General features: G+C 51.3%; 1 long non-coding RNA gene across 1 annotated transcript in view; it reads left to right on the top strand.

Moving 5' to 3' along the window:
• Positions 1-17348, top strand: part of LOC311605360 — a 160996-nt gene that overhangs the window by 89894 nt on the left and 53754 nt on the right. The window contains exon 3 of the long non-coding RNA XR_014781905.1: positions 5469-5582. This is a non-coding gene — a long non-coding RNA (uncharacterized lncRNA). The remainder of the gene's footprint in view (positions 1-5468; positions 5583-17348) is intronic.

Here is a 17348-nt window from a genome sequence, read left to right as displayed (position 1 = left end):
ACCTGTAAAAGAAAGACTTTGATTTGGAGCTCATGGCTCTAGAGGGTTAGAGTCCATAACCCTCAAGGTGGGGAGCATGGCAGTCAGGCAAGCAAGCATGGCGCTGGAGTGAGAGCTAAGGTTTACATTGTGACCCATAAGCAGAAAGAGGCAGAGAGAGCTTCCTGGGAATGGTATGGACTTTTGAACCCTAAAAGCCTTCCTCTAGTGCCATGCCACCTCCAACAAATCCACACCTCTTAATCCTTACCAAATAGTTCCACTAACTAGGGACCGAATATTCAAACATATGAACCTATGGAGGGCTGTTCTCATCCAAACCAGCACACAGAACATGCTTTCCTGGGTAATTAAAATCATCAACATGGCTGTCTTTTACATGCTGAGTGTAGACAAACCAGGGCTGCAGGCTCTGGGCAGCCTGGCATGGCTTTGCTGAGACAGATGATCACATTTGAAGTGGGGGCCACAGCAAGCTAAGCAGCTTGCTGTGTTGAGTGTCTTGTTGATAATTATTTGGGATGTGGCTCTTGTCAGGAGGAGGGCTGAGGCAGATTCAGCTTAGTGGGGAGGACGGCAGCTGTAGAGGACACAAGGCAGAGGCAGAGCAGCATCCACATCAGCTTTGAGTTCCCTGTGAAGTATCTATGAATGTCTGTGCTCTCCACTTGGCAGCCTGGGGCTTGCTGGCCTCTTGCTGCAGGTGATGGCCAGAGCTGGGGCTGGGGTGCTGGCCTGGTGCAGCACTCCTTCCTCCTAGGAGTGTTCCCCCCTTCCCACCCACAAACAGAGAAGTTGAGGCCGGAAGAACAGACTGGAGTTTCTTGGCTAGCTAAGCATCGCATGTTTGGAAAATTCTTTGTAGGACCAAAGCCTTTATCTGCCTGCACAAGGATTGTTGTGTACACTGAGACACCTGGGTGTTCCTGACGGTTCGCCCCACTGAGTTCTTTGTCCCTCGGAAGACTTTTGCTGCCCCAGAGGCTCTGAACCTTAAGTGTTTGGAGGGCTAATAGCTGTTTCCAGCCTCTTTGCTGTCTTTCTAGGCTGTATGGGGCAATTAGAGCCCCAAGCTGCACTGCCCTCCAGTTAGCTTCCTGGGAAGGTCCACACACACTTTACCTTAGGATCTGAGCTTTAGAGGCAGAGAGCCTGTGCTTCGCAATTTATGCCATATGACTGGAGCTTTTTGGATTTGGATAAGTGATTTGACTTTCTTGAGTTTGAGGGCCAGCAGGGAGTACAGAAAGGGTCAGGAGCAGTTCCTACCACGTGCGTACAACCTGCTTGCCGGGCATTTGTTCCTTGTTCCTTGCCACCTGCCACCTGTGATTTTCACACTATTGGGATTTGCTAAGGCCCCTGGTTGGGGAGGGAATGGAGACCATCCAGAGACCTATCCCAGACACTCCCATAGTGGGTCTAAGGAGAAGGATGCCTTTTCCCTCACAAGCTCCTGGGAGATTCGGATGAGGCTGGCCTGGGGACCCACATTGGTAGTTTCTGTATGAGTGCATGTAATCTGGTCATCATGGCTGCCCCATATTCCTGGCATTGCTCTTGTCACTTTGTGGGTGAGGAAACGAAGCCCTCACCACTAGGTGGTGAGACAGGCATTCCAGGCGTGTGTCCTAAACAATTGTTTCCTAACTGTGTGGGTCCCTACTCCGGTGCCTGAGACCTGCTGTCTGCTGTCCCTATGTGTATTTAAAGCCAAATGAGCTTTTGACCAAGATCATGGTTGATGCCAATGGTTTTTGTTACCGTTTTTGTAGTTAAGCAGAACCAAGTAACACCCAGAAAACTTGAATGAGGAAATCCAGGCTGAAAGGTTGGAAGCTGAGGAAGTGTGGCCTCGTTTGCCTGGTCTAAGTCTCTGAGGCTAGAGAGACTGTAGTCTTGAGCTCCTTGTTGTCCTGTGATGTCCCCAGTAAGGGGTCTTAGGGCCTTACCAGTGGCAGCAGGAGCTCAAGCCCTTCCTCTGACACTGGGAGAGACACAAAGAGAAAGGATTCCCTTCCGAATCCCGCGTCCTTGATTCCTTCACGCCCTCTCTCCTCTTGTCCAACAGAGGACTCCTAATGTTTTTCAACGCAGAGAAATGATAAAGGTGGAAAGTTGCCCTGACCTAATGGTTATATACTGTACATGCATATCCCCGTAAGTGTGTACACGATCACATCAGTTGGAAACACGAAGACTGGAAAAAGCTTTTATTTTTAAAGAGCTAGCCTAGTAGGCAGCAGAGGGAGGTCTCCACCTTCTGTGTCTCAGGAGCTGTCTCCCTACCTGGTGGGAGATCCAGAGCCCAGGGAGGCTGTGCCCTGCGAGCCCTGCAGGCCTGTGCAGACACACAAGCATTTCATACAGAGACCAGCTCCAGGGACATGTCGGGACCAGCTGGAGCTGACAGGAAGGGAAGGGACAGGCAAGTGGATAGTTGGGGACACTCTAGGGAGGTGGGCTGTATTGCCAAGGGACGTCATGTGACTTCTGCTTCCATGTTCAATCCTGGCTTCTGATTGCATTTTCTGCTCTGACCAGGTCATGGGTCACCTCGAATGTCAAGCGTTCGGGACAGAGTCATTCTCACCCCAGTCTCAACCCGAGTTTTGGGTTCTTATGGGGCCAAATTGCCTACATGCCTCACTTACCAGTTCCATCACTTTGGGCGTCCCGTGTGAGCTCTCCGCACGCCGTGCTCACTATAGCATCTGTGGCAGGCGGCAGCCACTTCCTTTCCCCTCCCCCTCCCTTGGTTGGCAAGAAGGAACACATTTGGGAGAGACGTGATCGTGTGTCCCAGCCCCCCAGCCTAGAGCGGGCTCTGCCTAAGCTGGTATCTTCATCTCGGTGAGCTCAGCCCTAAACTCTCTGGGTCTTAGCTGGATTAAAGGCCTGGATTGTTGCTGAAGAGGAAGGAGGTCCCTCTGTAATTGCTGTTTAAATATGCCTAACAATAGCCATATGTGGAGCCAGATTTGAGGGTTATTAAATATGAGCACCCTTCTTCTCCCAGACATGCCTTTGTTTGCATAACTGGGCAACACGGGGAAGGGAGGCCTGAGAGCCGCAGAGGCAAAGGAGACCTCAGAAGCTCTGTTTCCAGGGAGGGCTGGGTCTTGGCTGGCAGAGAGTCCTCAGGATGAGAAAGTTACAGCCTTGGCCCGAGCAGGTGACACTCTGGGGCACCGGAACTCACTGCCCACTGACCCTCACTGACTTAACACTTAACTCTAGCCCATAGCTGACACCCAGCAGCTGCCACTCTGGGTGAGCCTCAGGAACTGAGGCAGGACTGTTGCCCATAGAGGATTCTCTCTTGTCAGTCATAAGGCGCCGCAGCATCCTCAGCCATGGGAATGGAGTTAAGATGCCGCAGAGAGCTGCCTTTGATCTTTCCTCTTAGATGGTGAATTGAAATAACTGTGTAAACTGGGCTATTGGAGATTCTAGACAAGAATGTAAAGAATAGTGAAGAACAGATAGAAATGGCACCTGACCCACGTGATGTGTGTGATAGCACAGCACCTGAGCTGCACATCGTCAATTTTGTGTGTGTGAGGTCCTGAGAGTTGGAACCTCAGCTATGGCTGGGTGAAAGTGCCCATAATACTGTTAGAAGGCACTTTAATTCTCGCACAAGGCTTTACCTTTGTGTCCCTGTCTGGAAAACTTGCTTCCTTATAGACTTTCTCCCTTGCTCTTTCTTCCTTTGGAGAGGGGCTGCTGGCCTTCCCTCCTGCAGCAGACAGTTGCGTAGCATATTTGTTATATGTTTTATTGTATTTATATTAGGGATTTGCACTGCGATGCGATTTACAGGTTGTTTCTCTGCTACCCTGAGTCTATGATATTAAGAGCACATTAATATCAGGCTCTTCTCAGAGTTAAATGTCAGCATGGAGGAGGGATGGGGAGAAGAGAGCGGAGAATGTGTGGGCATTGGGACGAGTTAGGCATCTGCACACACGTGGCGTCCTGCTCTCACTGTGGGTCCAGGCAACTTACTCTGCCACCCTCTGTGTCTGCACCTTCCCATAAGGCTAATGCTCCCAAGAGGGTCAGATAAAGGCATGTGCTCCATGTGTTCCATCCTGCCTACCTCTGGGAGCACTTGGTGACACGAACTGTTATTACTGAGAATGTAGGATGCCTGTGGCTAGGGCTTGAGCCCAATTCTCCTCCACTGCAAACCACTTAGTGGGGCGAGGACTGTGTTCCCACTATCTGAAGGACAGCCCTAGCCCGCCCTCTCTCAGGGTGAGGAAAGCACAAACTGATGCTCACTAATGATGCATTTTGGGGCCACACCCTCAGACCCAAGAAGTTCTCCTGAGTGCTGACCCTAATTCTTGGTGCCAGACAGACAGGAAGTACATTCTCCTTGCTGCTCCTTGGGGGAAGGAACAGAGAGGATTTCGAGGCCAGCCACTCTCTCTTGCAGTCACCCCCAGAATAACCTTGTACCTTGTAAGCAGAGTCCAGGTGAGGACGTAGGGTGGTTTGTGGTAAGAGCAGTGTACCACATCACTTCTTGGTGAGCCACTCTTGAAAGGGGAACCCCAGGTCTACCCATGTCTCCTTCTCCTCCTCCTCCTCCTCCTCCTCCTCCTCCTCCTCCTCCTCCTCCTCGTTCTCCTCCTCTTCGTCCTCCCTGTCTCCTTTCTCTGTTCTGACCCTGGCCCAATTGCCCTCAAATCTCATTTGAGTAGAAGATGGCTGACCACCCCCACCTTGGCCCTACAGTCCTTTCTCAAAAACCCAAAACCACCCTTTACACCCAAGATGGGTGTGGCTCATCTGCTTAAACCGCCTGCCCTTCCCCCAGTGGCTTTCTCTGGTTCTCTGCATAAAGCCCCGACAGACACATTCGGCCGGGCCGGTGAGCCCTCACCTGGCCACCTGCTTCTTACTGTCTGCTCCTTAGCCACTTCAGATGCTTGCCTCCTTCCCAATAAGTTCCTTAAATGCTCCACGCTCTCCCTCCCAGTTCAGTGCTCTGGTCTCTCCCTGGACCACTTGCTGCCCATCTTTTCCTTGCCTGTCACTCACACGTGCATAATGAGCAACTCTGAGGTTCAGCAAGGCCCTCTAGCTTTCCCAGCTGCTGCTCTGGGGATTATCTCGGAGCCCAGGTCTGCTTTCCTCAGACATGGTTTCTGTGGTTCTGTTCACCCTGTTCTTACCCAGGATCCCTCAGCATTCAGACCAGCTAAGGGGCATTCTGCTCCATCTGTGGGTGCTTTCCCCAGGAGAGCTGTCAAGTTCTGCTGCAGCCGGCAGCTTCTGGAGAGGCTGCGTGTGTGCTCCAGTCTTTGTAAATGGATTATTCCCCAATGCAGAGGGGCTTCTGTAAGGACCCTGGGGGAGGGGGAAGCAGGAAGGAAAAACAATCTTTTGGTGAGACAAATAATTTGCAGTAAACAGCGGCTAATTTGTCCCTTTTATGACTTGGTTGGTTGCAGGTATTAAAAGATCTTTGTCTCTGAGATCAGGGTGAGACTAACTGGCTGGAAATCTTCCTGGAAGCAGGCTCAGCAGCTGGCGTCTTACTGTCCCTTGCAAGTCTCAGCAGTAAGGTAATGGCAGAGCCCCACAAATATCCCCATTTCTGTCCCCAGCTCCCTCTCTGGCATGGTAGCTGGCTCAGTTTTCTCCACACCCCCTCCCCTCTGGGATACAGTGCGAGCCAGCTCCACCACCCGGGTATTGATATGATTGTGACTGATGGGGTGAGGTCTGGTAGAAGGGGTTCCCACATCTCCTCCAGGCCTTGTTACCGGCTTAGTATGTGAGCTAGTGTGTCACTTCCTCTGTCTCCCCCTAGCGCAAATGGATAGGGCTGGCTCTAAGAGTACAAATCAAAAGCTTTACAAAGTGCATCATGACTTAAGCCTAGAGCACCCCAAAGATTATACTGACCGGGTGACAAATGGCTGGCTTCCCAGTGTAGGATATTTCACTGAAAGTTTGGTGTCCTTTCCTAAGGTGTGTTCTTGCCTGGTTCAATTTGCTTCCCGCCTGTGGCTGCTTGTGGGTTGGCAATGGCGCCGTCCTCTCTCTCTTACCACAAGTATGGCATGGCAGACACCGTAGCAAGGAAAGTCCAAGAACAGAGTTCTCAGCAGGGATCCTGGCCTGGCTGTCTCCTCTGCCTAGACTTGTACTCCAGGGCAAAAGTGGATTGCTCCTAAATCTTATCTGGGAGGTACATGTGCGAGGACCAGGCCCCAGAGTTGGAGCTGGGTAGGCACATTGTTGGACATGCTTCTGGCAGGTTGCTTAGATTTCTTCTCATATTTGGGAAAATGGTCCAACTCAGAGCTCAAATGGTGCATTTCTGTTTGTTCCTGTCCTAAGTGCTCACTCCAAAGTTGGTGGGAGCCCTTAAGGGAAGTCTCTGTCCTCCTGATGAATTTTTCTAGTCCCCATGGATACATGGTCCCCCTGGAATTGATGGATCCCGTTTGGGCCTGGGTGCCTGGCATGTCCTATACTTTGGGATGGAGCTGGCTTCTGAGTTTCTGAGGTGAGAGATGCTCTTGGAGAGGGCTGGGTAAAGAAAGTTCTTTGGTGTACAGAAGAGAGGGGGGGTAGTTATCTCTCTAGGAGGCTCAGGAAGCTTAGGGAGCCCCTGTGAGAGTCTCCCCCGCCCCCCCCTCATGAAGAATATGTGTGAGTTCAGTTGTGAATATTTGAGTGGGGCAGCACTGCATAGTTGACCACCAAACATTGGCTCTGTGGAGGGGGCTGGGCTTGAGGGCAGACCCTACCCTACTGCATGGTCAGAGGTCCAATGAGGTCAGTGACGACCCTTTTGTGTCTCTGGACCTCTCCCGTCCCCTTCTCTTTTTCCGTTACATCTTACTTAGATAATAAAGACGTTGGATAGCCAAGTAGGCCAGACCCCAAAGTGAGCAAGTCCAAACCCAGAACCCTTCCCCCAAGCCTTTCCTAAGAGGTCAAGTGGCCCTGATTGTGAATTCTGGGCATCTCAAACAAGCTCTCTTGTCTACTCTGGTTATAGCACTTAGCACACTCACTTGGGACAGGCACAGCGGCAAAGACAGGAGAAGAGCAACAACCGCCTTTTCTTCTTAAGTGTCCCCAGGACACTGTTCCCGGCTTGGAGGATTCTCACTAATCTAATCCCTGTCAGAAAAGACCGGTAAAGCAGCCCGGCTTTAGAAGCCAAATCCCTTCCCTCGCTCTCTGCGCTCTCTGCGTTTCCAGGATCCTTCACTACTGCAGCAGCTTGTTGCCAAGCCCGGCTTCCCCTCGGAGAGGGCTGAGGCATAAGGATTTCAGATTTCACTCTTGCAGTTTTCATATTTAAATTTGCTTGACTCTCTGGTTTGACTTCCCATTGACCCTTGAAGAACTGGAGTATTTTTAAGGAGGGGTGCGGTGGAGGGGGGGGGCAGATCTCATTATAGGAAATGAGAAAAATGGGGCAGAGTTTTAAAACTTTTAATGACTGAAACACGGCGTTCCAAGTCAGTATTGTACTGGGGTTGAAGTCACTGTTTGGTTACAAGTCTGTTAGGTCTAAACGGGGTTGATGACATCTGTTTAATTTTAGATGTCTGGAATACATTCTGAAAATAATGAAATCCAAATGTATGACCAAATTAGAGAACAATTTTATCTGTGACCGAGAAAGTTTTAAAATCAGAGCAAACATTACAGCCGAACAAAGCTTTAAAGGACGCATCAAGCCTTTGGTCATATTGCCTTGACTTTTCCCAGTGGGTCTCCACGGTTAGGAGAACATCCCTTGTGGCTTTCCTCCGTGTGCCTTAGCCACTATTATGTAATGCCATACCCATTTCCTTGTCCTGTCCCCAGGCGCACGCTCAGTACTCCATGGTCCACTGTAAAGAGGCCTCACTTATGCAAGCAAAAGCCCTCTGCCAGGCAGCCGCATTGATGGAGCAAAGGACTCCTGTCACAATACTTGAGGCCATTTGTCAGCATAGGCCGACTTCTACCAGGCTGTCAGAGCTAGGTCATCCTTGCTTTCTCTGAGCCCTTGCTTCTCCTGTGTTTATGAGGAGTTTGGGCATTCAGGGATGCTGGAGGCAGGAGCTGCGGGGTTCCCTTCCCCTCAGAAGGTTCTGTTATGGTCAACACTTCCCTCTGTTGGGCAATGACTGCAGGGAACAGGGAACTTCTCCCTCACATACCCTAGAAGCCAGCTCACAGGACCCCTGTTCTGGGAAGCCCCATGAGAGCGGTGTCAGCAGATTGACAGTCTCATGTCCCCTCCCTACTGCCAGGGTGGCCCCAGTGTCAAACCTTTACCTTTGCCCATGGTGAGACATGCATGTGGACATGGGCAAAATTCTCCCGCCAGGTAAGGTGATTCTGTCCCTGATAGCTGCCGCCACATTCCAGGTGTCTGTCAACTCTCAGGATCTGGCCTTGTCTACTCTGGCCCCAGGGTTAACTCCTGTCCTCCTCTAAGAACTGCTTCTCTGCTGAGACCCTCCAACCGACCGTCTGCTTCGTCAGGCTTCAATGCTCCCAGTATTTGTGTCCTGAGCCATAGGCCCATTGGCTACTAGCCACACACTGTGCTTGGAGCTTTGGGTTTGTTTGTTGCATGTTATGAGGTGAAAGTGTGTTCATAGCTCTCCCGAGACTGATGACCAAGCTGAGCCTTGTTTTCAGGGGATGAACTGCATATCAGGGGTAGACGTTCAGTCTGGCAAGGCCTCTGGTCTGGGTTCTGGAGAAAGGAGTTGGCTTAATGGACAGGTGGATAATGTTGATCTGCCCAAACCCTGATTTGGTATCTGTGTGTTTTGTATCTGGCAGCTTCTCAGGACGTTGGGTTGTAGTTATTGACCCATAGTTGAGAGGTATCCAGTTGCTGTGTAATGCATAAATCAGGAGGGATGGTCTGTCTCATCGTGCTATTTGACAGGTAAAGTCATTCCCAGGGGATCCCAGAGGCCTCATGGCCAAGGGCATAGAGTGCACCCACAGGGCAGTAAGCTGAGGTCAGAGAGGAAGGGGATGTTCACTGAGGAACTGTCTCTTCAGGGCAGTGGAGTGCAGCTGGGTGTTCACTTGAAGGTTGGGGAGCATGGGCTAACAGTCAAAACATCTGGCTCCTGCCTCAGATGCTCCTCCTGCCTCAAATGCTTCTCTTGCCTCAGATACTCCTCCTGCCTCAGACGCTCCTCCTGCTGCAGATGCCCCTCCTGTCACAGATGCTCCTCCTGCTACAGATACTCCATATGAATGTGGGCAAGTCAGAACTTACATGGGCCTCAGTTCAAAATCCATAGAACCTAAATGTCCAAAACACAGGTAATAGCATGGATTTAAAAAGCATCAGGATAGTCTAGACAAGTCAGAGGAGCTTCGGTTTTTTCTAAGAGCCAGCTTCTCTTTCGGGAGTTTTCACCTGTCCAAAATGGAGGGAGGGGATGAGAGAACATGGTGTTAGGAGATAGGGTGCTGGCTTTCTACATGCCTCCTCTTTACTTTGAGGTGTGGTAATGGGAAGATTCTGCATGTTTCTGGGTTTCAGGATCACCAGCTATAAGCAGGAACCAGTCTGCCTACCCTGCCTTCCTCCCTGGGCTGCCCAAATGCTGGTCAGGATGTGAGCAAGTACGTAGGCAGATAGAAAAGCACCATGGAGCAGGCTGGGGTGGCAGTGATGCTATTGGCTCTAGGAAGGCTGTTCTGGTCATGATAACTTGATAGCAAGTGGACCCCGAGGAGTCTGTGTGCTTTGTAAACTGTTCTGAGCTGGGCATTTTCCTATGTCCCAGGATAAACACGCCGGTGACCTGTCTATGGGACTCGGTCCCTAATTCCTGGTGGTAGGGCCCTGGGTGGTCCAGTTTCGTCCATGTGGCTAGAATTCACATCGTTTGCAGGGGATATTACAGCTCTATGTCCTGATTATGATGTGCAGACTCGTGACATCTCAAGAGAGGCCCACCCGATGGCTTCAGGGGCCTTTACTAGACACATGTCAGGAAGAGCCTTGGAAAAAGGCAAGGCGTGATGCCATACGTGCTCTGCTTGTCTAGGATACCATCTGCCCTTGGGGCCCTGGGTCCATCACCCCCACGTCCAGATCATGTTCTATGAGCCGGGCTGGGGTGGTGCCCAGAATACTGGCCTTCATACACACTCAGCCACCCTTCTCGGTGTCACAGTGTCAAAAGGGCATCAACACCTGCCTTTCTGCAGGGGCGGGGGGTTCAGGTTGTGATGGCCGCATTCGTGGGCTTTGACATTTGTAATGTCACCTTGTTGCTTTGCTTCATAGGCAGATGACAGGTGGTGGGGCTGTCTGCTCCTGCTGGCGGGATGGGAGCAGCTCTTCACTGAGGCGCTAGGGCTTCCCATGCCTCCCAGCTGAGGGGTGGGGCTAGAGCAGTGTCTCTCCTAGAGAGGTGAATGAACTGAGGGGTGTAAAGCGCCAAATACAACTGCTGGCACATAGTAGGTAGTCAAGAAACACAAATCGCTGCTAATGATGCCAGTGACATATCAGCAAAGACAATGATTTCTGGACATCTCATTTGCCCTGCCAGCCCTATTCCTGTGGTGGCCAGGACAGCAAGTCAGGGTGATACATAGCATAAGTGACCCTTCTCCCACACCTTTTTTTTTTTTTGAATTGCTTCTCAACTTTCCCACGAACCCTTCATCTCAGGCTGTAAGGTTATAAGGCTTTGGAAATTAATCTTTAAAATTATGCTCTCTGACCCTTTAAACTTTTTTTTTTTTCAAATCCCACCCCCTCATGCCTTAATGAAGCTTAGGCTATTTTGGGCGCTTTGGAGAAGTGTGGCTGACAGTGTGCCCTTTTAATTTACATAGGAGCTTGCATGGCCCCAAATATGTATCTGTATAATTAAGAATGAAAATCAGCTCCCCCAAGGCAGGCTGTGTTGGTGAACATCACCTTTAATAGAGGATTAGGGGGTGGAATTAAAGTTGCCCAAGGGTCCTCTGAAAGACTTCAAACACCTTTTTGGAAAACAAATTAATGCGGTTTTCACAGAGCATTTTCCAAAAATGATGGAGGGATTTCCTCGGGCTTCCTTGCTTTCTTTTGAAATGTATTTTTAACACTTGTGTAAACAGTTTGGGCCTGTGACACAGGGCTTCCGTCGCTCCCTTCATTAGCTGGTGTCTCTGGGAGAAGGATTTGCCTCATTATCTGGGCGTTTTGATCTCCCAGCAGCCACCACTTTCTTCTTTCCTGCTCCCTACTGGTAACGGAACAGTTGGTTTGTGGCTCAGTGGCTTCCATCTCCCTGGCAAGCCTGCCTTCCCCGACCGGGTACCCTCCTGCAGGGCAGGGGATGGATGGCAGCCCTGCTGCAGGCTCAGCTGAGAAGTGGGCAGAAGCAGCCCTGGCTTTTCTTACTTCTGCCATTTACAGGTGTGTGGCCCCACTGTGCTCTGTTCTCCACTTCCAGACATGTTCACAGGTGGCCCTTGCAGATGCTTCTCTGCCAAGCTATGAGTAGACCTGAGATTGTGCACTGGACACTTCACAAGCAAAGTCCCAGGAGGCCATGCAGCCCCTCTCTGGTCATCTTTGTTGCCTGCCAGCCTTGCAGCAAGTGTGGGAGAGGATGCCTATTCCTTTTGGGAGCCCCTGGGGTTATGCTTAGCCAGAAAGATCCCTTTAGAGGGCTGGCCCTTCAAGGACATGGGGCAGAAACTCCAAATTGTGCATGTCGGGTTTACCTTTTGAAATTAATTCTTCCTGTGTAAAATGGGGGCAGTAAACAGCAAGAGCTTATTGTTAAGCTATCATTAGGTACTTAATTACTATCCTAATTAAGCACTTATTAGGGGCTTATCTTGTGCCAGACACTGCTGCGGGTGTTGCTTTACTTTTTTTCATAATGTTTAAGTATGAGGTCCCATGGCTGTCCCAATTTCTCAGAGAAGGAACCTGAGGCTTGGGAGAGTAACAGGTAATGCTGCAAGCAGGTGATGGGTGATGCCATCTGCCCATTTCTAGCACGTTCTGAGGCCTTTTGGGGGGCTTGAGTTAGCCCTTGATTTCTCTGGGTTCTCCCAGGCAGCCAGTATGGCCTACTCCAGCCCTGGCTGTGGGCATCCTAGGACGTCCACCCCTACCAACTAGATCTTGTCCATCTGTCTAGTTCGAGGCTAGCACCCCCTTCGTTTCCCAATGAGAATTGCTCCTTGTGACAGTGGCAGGTGGCCACCAATCTGGATGATATAAGCAGTTCGTTCATTCGGCAAGGGGGTGAGTGGTTGGAGGCATGTCACTTACCCCACATGACACTCCTGCTCCTGTTGCTGCCTGGAAGATAGGGCAAGAGGCTCGTGAAGTGGGAAGGAGGGGATGTGTGGTCCACTGGCCTGGGGGTGAGAACATGGAGGGCCTGGTGACTTGTCTCCAAAGGCTTTCTTGTACACCCAGTCACCAGGACTGTCTCCTAGTAGGGAAGTTTCTCCCTAGAGAAAGGTATTGTTGGAGGTCAGCCCCGGGGGGCAGGTGCTGTGTAAGACTGTGTTGTATTCCTGATGAGCCCTGCTGTGATCTTTTGGTTATAGTGAGGAATCAGAGTGGCCAAGGTCACACAACTGGGTCTAAACAGAAGAACCTGGCCACACTCGCACTCTGGCGCCTGGGAAGGAAGAAGGGAGGCAGGAGGCTGGGAGGACTTGGGGGCGTGGCGAGAAGATGAGGAGGATGACAGAAAGTGTCAAGACAGGAGGCTGGGAGTGGCGGGAGGCATTCCAAGTCACTGCATCAAAGGCCCCATCCAGGACAGGGCTGATGCGATTTATCAGATAAGAAAAACAGGGAAGAGGGCGAAACAAAGCAGGGTGAAGCCACAGTGCCCAGATCTGAAGCCCTTGTGCTTGTTTCCATGTGTGTTGTTAGGATTCACACCATGGCTGACCAGAAGTCACACTGAAGCAAGAAGGCGTTGATTGGCAGGTGTCATGAGCTGTGATACCCTGGTCTGGCTGCCCAGACTCTGGGCTGCAGGGTGTATTCTTCACAGAGGGCAGAGGTAGCGGCAGAGAGGCAGTGTTGCCAGGCACTGTTGCCAGGCAGTTGCGAGGGCATGCCTAGTCCTGGGGAACAAGGCTGGAGGACAAAAAACAGTGAAGGCTCACTGTATCCAGCAACATGAACATCTGTCTGTCTGTGATGTCTAAAAGCGCATTTCTCGCCGAGAAGCTTTTGGAAGCAAAGACCTTGGAGTTTCCAGCCTGTTTTCCCCTGTGAGGTCAGGCTGGACCAAGATTGCTTTCAGATGGGAGCCCTTGGCTTCCTTTTGTATGTCCAGTCCAATGATTTAAAAATAACATATATTCCCCTAAGAAATGACCTTGGAATATTTAGCTGGAAATATTTTTTTTTTCTTGGAAAGACATGTGGCTGAGAATTTAGGACAAACCTTCACATCAGAACGTGTCAGAGTCTGCGTTCATCTGTCCTTCTGGGATAGCACTGGGACCAGCGGTGAGGCAGCCTGGCCTCCTGTCCTGCTCCACAGGGGGAAAAATTGCCATGGCTGGTGGCTAGGGTGAGGGGTCAGGGATGACCCAGAGCAGCATGCTCAGCTTTCTGAGGCTCAGTCCCCAAGGCTTCCAAGCCTTTGAAGCAAGGAGAAGGGATGGTCCAAGAGTGTCTACATGGCTGCCGTTTGCCTCTTTGTATTCCAGCTGTCACCGGCCTGGCTTTATGGGCTCCAATGGCCCACACTGAGGACACACTGAGTGACTTTTGCTCCTTCTATTCCTTTACCAGATGTTGATGCCACTGAGCATTGGCATTGTCTTTGTAGCTCTTTGGACACATAATATTAATTTGTAGGGCATCGGCTCTGGTCTGTTTTCCTGCCTGGATCCTGGCTGGAAATAGTCAAGGAACAGGTAGGCTACTCCTCTCTCTTAAGCTAGACTGAGCACCTTAGCCTCTACCTGCCTGGGCCCTAGGCCTCCAAGGCTTTGGTAATTTCTAAAACAGATTCTGAGCCCCCACCTGCCCCTCCCACAAGGACTAACTTTGCCATCCAGGTGCTGACTGAAGGCTCAGAATCAGCTACAATGCAATTTCTTCCCTGTAGGAGTAGGGCCAGCTCCTGAGGCTCTGCCAGTGCCCGCGGGTTGATCGGTGGCTTTCACACTTGTCTGGCCTCCTTTGCCTTACGCTACCCTGCCCAGGGAGAGGGCTCACAGATTTGGGCAAGGTCTCTCGTTCGGAAGCTTCCTGGAGGGCCCTGAGTAAGAAGAAAGGGTGAGGCCCAAATTCTATCTTAAGAACGGCAACTCTTGCCCAGTCCCTCGTAGGCTTTTAGGTCCCAAGGAGCCACAGACAAGTTTATGCTGAGGATAGTGGTGGCAAAGGGTCCCTGAGAAAATCCAAAACCTCAGTTTGTGAGAACAAAGTTGGGGAGCCACCCATTTTCTCCTATGCGTAGACAACAAAGCCAGGGAAGAGAGGGCACTTGCCCAAAATCACAGTGAGTCATGGCAAAGAGAAATTCAGGTCTTGGTCCCCTAGCCAGTATGCCCAGGTCCTAGGACTTTGTTTGTATGGACTATGCAGGCATCCATGGATAGGACAGAAGATTCAAGCCACTCTGCCCTACTGTCAGGCCCATGTCCCTTTCAGGAACACCCCATTACACGCAGCTACCAACCTTCAGGTAGGAGGCATGTGCCTGTGTGGAGACCTGCCCTGGGTGGGGTTCACAGAAAAATCCTGAGTCCACTCCAGACCTGGTGCCAAGTTGTACAAGAGCCATGTGGCTGTGGTTGTGCGGCGTTATTCTCCACTGAGTCCACCCTTTATGAGGCGGTGTGACTCAGCAGGAAGAGCTGCCAAGGGAGGCCAAGATGGCAGGCCCTAGGCCGGGGGAGATTGCGTGTGCCACACTAGCTGAGGTGCTCCTAGAAGGTAGAGAAAGAGTAGACAGAATATGCACATGTAGCCACAGCCAGAGTGGGGGTAGGGCAAGGGGGGCTTGGGTAGAGTGAGGGTACATGGTTTCTAAGTCATGGAGAGGGCTGGTTTGGGGCAGTGGCCCCAGGAAGGACAGGCAAGCTTAGCCAGTGTCCCTCTATTGGTCCCTCAGATCTGAAGGGTGCTGCCTTCTTTATTGCAGAGGGCTCAGCTCAGGAATGTGGACCGCCCTGCTCACTGGATGAGGGCAAGTGACTTGACCTCCATCGGAGCCTCATGGTGCCTGTCTGCCAGTCGGGAATGCTATCTGACAATTGGTAGCATTGTCACAGGAGGGAGGGAAGGAAGAAGGCTGGCACTAGAAGGTGCTTGATGATGGGTCCAAGATGTGAGGCCACTTGCTTGTGCCCTGGTGGGTCCTCCCGTCCTATATCCAGTCTCTGGAACCTTTCCCTACAGCCTCCATGATAAAGCCCCTCTCTCTGTTACCTGACTGAGGCTCCCTTGGGTCAGGGATGGCTCTCAGGGTTATCTTCTTACTGTGCACACACTTGGATGAGGCAGGATCTGGCCCGGTATTTTGACTCACTGGCTCACTGAGGGGCCAGGGGTCCTACCTGCTGGCAACAGGGCTGGACCAGATGTCCTCTCTCTCAGCCTTCTGGCCTAGGGTCCTGGAAACACAAGGTAGGTGCCCAGGCAGCCTGCTGACCCCTCTCACTTCTAAAACCCATTCTTGTTAGCGACAGAAATTGTTCCTCAGAGAAAAGAGATGTGAGAAGGATATAGCAATTAACTAAGCTGTATATGGATGCTGGCCTGGCTCCTCTGTGATGGGGGTGGGGTGGGGGCTGTAAGGGGGATGCTTCCAAAAAGTTTCTCTTCCTCTGGAGACCCAGATTCTTTGTGTCTTGGAGCTGGGCGTCAGGCCTGCCACTGGACTACAGGCGCCATGCCGAGTCCCTGGGCTCTGGCAAGGGGCATGCATGCATACTTGGAGCCAAGACCTTCAGGCCTGTGGACGGATCCTCTCTACCTATTCCCACCCCCAGGATGTAGGTAGCTCTATGACTGGTCCCACGAACTAGTCCCAGCATGTTTCTCTCTCCTCATGCCGTGCCTTGGGCTGACTTGTCTGGTGCCCCCAGCTTGTCTAGGCGCCCATAGCTTTGTTCTAGATCCTTTTGCCTGAGTAACACATGGAGGTGAAACAGTTGATGCTTCCTCAACACACAGGGGCTTCCCTCCTTCTTAGAGAGCATCTTTAGCAGAAGAGGTCAGTGTGGCGGGTGTGCGTGTGTGTGCGCGTGTGTATGTCTGTGTGTGTGTCTCTGTGTGTGTGTGTGTGTGTGTGTGTGTGTGTGTGTGTGTGTGTGTGTGTGTGTCTGTGTGTACACATGTACATGCACCCCTGAAGGACAAAGGCTGCCTTGCAGTCCACATGGGGAGGTACCTAAGCTTCATTTCCCTCAGACAGAACTCCCTGTGTAGAACAGGAGAGGAGGGTCCTTCCTCTCTCCAACTGCTGCTGTGCTAGGGACAATGCTGGAAAAGGTTGTGGGGGACAGAAGAGCAAGGACAGATGCGTGGGAACTGATCTCATAGCGTCCACTAAGCCCCCGTGGTTTTGTCAGAGACTGATTTGTAGGTAGGTGATTAAAGAAGATGACCAACCGAAACGAGACACTGGTCTCACAGGGGGCGATTTTGCCATCACCCTTAGCATGGGGCCACTCCAGGATGAGTGCCCGGGCAGGATGCCCAGGCCAGCCCTGCTGTAGAGAACTCTCTCCCCTCTGGCAGCCACCCAGCTGAGTGGCCCACTAGTTAGAAGTTCCCCATAAAACAGAAAGCGCGGTACTCCTGTCCATATTTGCAAGGAAATAAACCCCAAACTGAAGAGAGTGGATGTAATGTTCTTAAGTGTAAGTTTTTCACCCATAAATTTTTAATTAAACCTTTGGCACTTATTCTGCCTGGAGAGCCGGGGTGGATGGCAGAATTACAGGACCATTTGAAATGTGTGAATCTCGTGAGATGATCCACTAACCCACATGGGCATGGCGGCAATTGGAACATTAATGACTCTGTGGTGGCTTAACAGTTGTGTTTGGCTGGCAGGGCTGTGCCTGGTCCATGCAATGTTTTTGGCATGGCACTGCTTTGCTTTGGTAACAAGCACCCAGGCCCTGGGACAGGCAGGGAAACTGGTGGCCCTGCTTTGCGCTCCCATTTGGATAACTATCCGCGAATGCTTGTGAAATCTCATCCCGACGACCTGGGAATCCAGCTGTAACTTGAATTGTAGATCGGCTCCTTGCAGGTCTTTAGAAAGGTGTTTGTGTATCCAGTTGCCTTGCTTGCTCCAAGGTGACCCCAGTCAACTGAACGAAAGGGGCCCCAT

Source organism: Acomys minous (genome assembly GCF_964271855.1).
Source record: "Acomys minous genome assembly, chromosome: 9".
In the NCBI taxonomy this organism is placed as follows: domain Eukaryota; kingdom Metazoa; phylum Chordata; class Mammalia; order Rodentia; family Muridae; genus Acomys; species Acomys minous.
This window is presented reverse-complemented; position numbering and strand designations above follow the sequence as displayed.